The sequence below is a fragment of the Choristoneura fumiferana genome, chromosome 11, assembly GCF_025370935.1.
Source record: "Choristoneura fumiferana chromosome 11, NRCan_CFum_1, whole genome shotgun sequence".
In the NCBI taxonomy this organism is placed as follows: domain Eukaryota; kingdom Metazoa; phylum Arthropoda; class Insecta; order Lepidoptera; family Tortricidae; genus Choristoneura; species Choristoneura fumiferana.
The window spans coordinates 16061181-16064027 of NC_133482.1; positions in this window are offsets into that span (position 1 = coordinate 16061181).

A 2847-nucleotide genomic window follows, 5' to 3' on the forward strand; every position below is an offset into this window, starting at 1 on the left:
TCAGTGTCAAATCGTGTCATTAAGTAATCTAAGATCATCTCAATCATATTTATAGATATACCAGTTGTACGGTATCAGTAACGCGAAATATAGTGGTGAGAACGTAATCGCAGTTTGATTTCATCGTCCATAACCTCAACCCTTCAACGACACCGGGCGGCAGCTAGCTACAGGAGGCGGCAGCTGTCCAGACCGAACTTCAGGGCTGGAGAGGGTCTGCCTTCACATCGGGGCATCATCAGCGACGAACCAAGGCGCGGCCCTGCACATCGAACCCGCGAGGCCAGCGGTTTGGTCTAAGTATTAACGTCAGCGGGACGCAGGGTGCGCACGCACATCTAATCAATTCAACCCACCGGCAGTTCTCAGGGCGAGAATTGCCAACATTTTTGGTGGCCCATGAGGGGAGCAGAACGTTAGAAGAACGTTAGAAAAAAATCAGCACGATAACGTACGTCGCAGGGGCGCGTGTACTTCATTATCATCTCGGCACGGCGGGCGCCGCGCGCGCATACTTCATATCATATCATCATATTTTAATAATATTAAGACATTAAATTCAGTGCGCGTTAAGTCATTTTCGCAGTGAGTGAAAGTGCGGTTTAAATAGTGCAATAGGTATTGACACTCGACATATTCAAGAAATTTCGCCGCCATCTTGTTGCAAGTAGCAAACAAGCAAGCAAGTCATCACACAAATCATCGGAGAACGGACGGAACTCGGCAAGTCAATCACATTCTCATTCATTCATTCAAAGACTTTAAGTGTTTTTTATAAATTGTCATTCACTTCATTCCGATCAATTCGGACGACTTGCGAGTTGCATTATCTATGGTCAGATGAGCGCATAACTGACTCATTCATTCGTTCATTTGTGGCAAATGTCATTTATTTATCAACATAATCAACAATCGTTATCTGAAATCAATATCTTTATCATTATCACGTTATCAGTTAATCATTACGGCATAAGTTAAACAAATTGCTGTTTTTAGTGTGAGATTTATTGTTGTGCGCGTCGATTGTTGTTAAGTAACTTTTAGGTAGGTAGTTTAATACAAGTGTAGCTCACAGGGTGGACTATTGTTATTCAGTGTAAGCATTTATCGTTCGTCATTGAATTCAGAGGTTACTGATTTGATTTAAACACATCAAGTACTTCATTCATTTACGTCAATATGCCTCCTAAAATTCATGCCAAGATTCAATTTATGTCGAAATATCGCATGCTGACAGATTTTGCTAGTACAATAGCGAAGCCCAAGGTACATCAGCGGTGGCAGTAGCTAAACGTAATTTCGGTTCATATTATAATCAGTTCGTACTAGCATATGAAGCGTTGCTTGGTCTTTCGTCAGAGGAGATTCCTGAGGGAGAAATGGAACAAATTCACGCACAGTTCAGTGAAATCAATAAGTTACTTGTCAAGTTGGAGCAGGCATCGGAGCGCGGGGGTCCGCAGACGAGCCTAGGATACGTCATCATAGCCAGGTAATGGCAAAGTTGCCTTCCATTGAACTGCCTAAGTTTAGCGGCAGGCCAATGGAGTGGATGTCATTCTTCGATCTCTTTCAATCCTTGGTCCATTCACGGGACATTTCAGATTCGGAGAAGCATTTTTATTTGCGAGCATCACTGTCAGGTGAAGCTTTGTCGCTCATACGTCAGCTACCGATGGATGGTCAAAATTATTCAGTGGCACTGAAATTGCTCACAGATAGGTATCAGAACCACAGGATGCTGGTAGATACATACTTGTCACAGATCACCAACCTACCGGTCATTAACAATGTTGAGAGGTTAAGGTCAGATTTCTATGATCCTCTCCGAGAGTCTATTCAGGTTGGAAAAGCTCAAACAACCAATTAACGAATGGTCATATTTAATTGTGTTTTTAATCATACAGAAGCTGCCAACATTGATCAGGTCAGCATTCGAACAGCGGTATGGGACGTGTCATCATGTTCTACCCAGTGTTCATCAACTGCTCGAGGTACTCGACGAGCAATGCAGGGTGCAACTCGCCGTGTCACCAACACCGGAAGCGGCTTCAGGGAGAAGCTACCACCGCCACCACCACGACGAGGAGGCAGGGTGCGTCCACCTCGGGGGCACGTGGCAGGCCAGCACGTGGAGTGCATAAAGTTCATCAGGTGAATTCTATTTCATCATGTTCATTTTGTAGTGGGGACCACTCATTATATAAATGTGTAGACTTTCTAAGTATGTCACCAGTAGCACGCAAGTCATGGCAAAGAAAGTGGTCATTGTTTCAAGTGTCTACGGCTACACTATGCTAAGGAATGCAGTCATACCAACTGGTGTCTTCATTGCAATCACCGGATCATAACTCGCTCATTTGCAATGCAGCAGCGAGTTCAAGGCACAGGTATCACCTGATCATAGTCAACCTGGGTCAACCTCCGGCCAAGGTAGGCAGATACCCAGACGCCAGTCACCAGTCAGGCAGTACCAACATGTGGCACAGGTGCAAGTGGGGAGCCAGGGCGGTCACCCAGTTGCACAGGTGACTCATTCACCACAATGGTCCGGGAGCCAGGGCGGCCAATCAATGTACCAGTGACTCAACCACTGTACCAGGAAGCTCCATCAGCTCAGGCGATGGCAGCTTACCGGCCAAGGCCTCCGGTAGGGGCAAGGGCACAGTGGGCTCAGTCTGAGTATCAGGCACTGAGGTATGGGCAGCGGATCAGCCCCATTCCTCCACAATCCCCACCATCTCCTCAATGAGATGCTACCACTGTTGGTGTGACACAGTCATTACCAGTCACCATTTGTCCCACGGCGGTAGTAATGGTGAAATCAGGTGATGGCAATTATTTAAG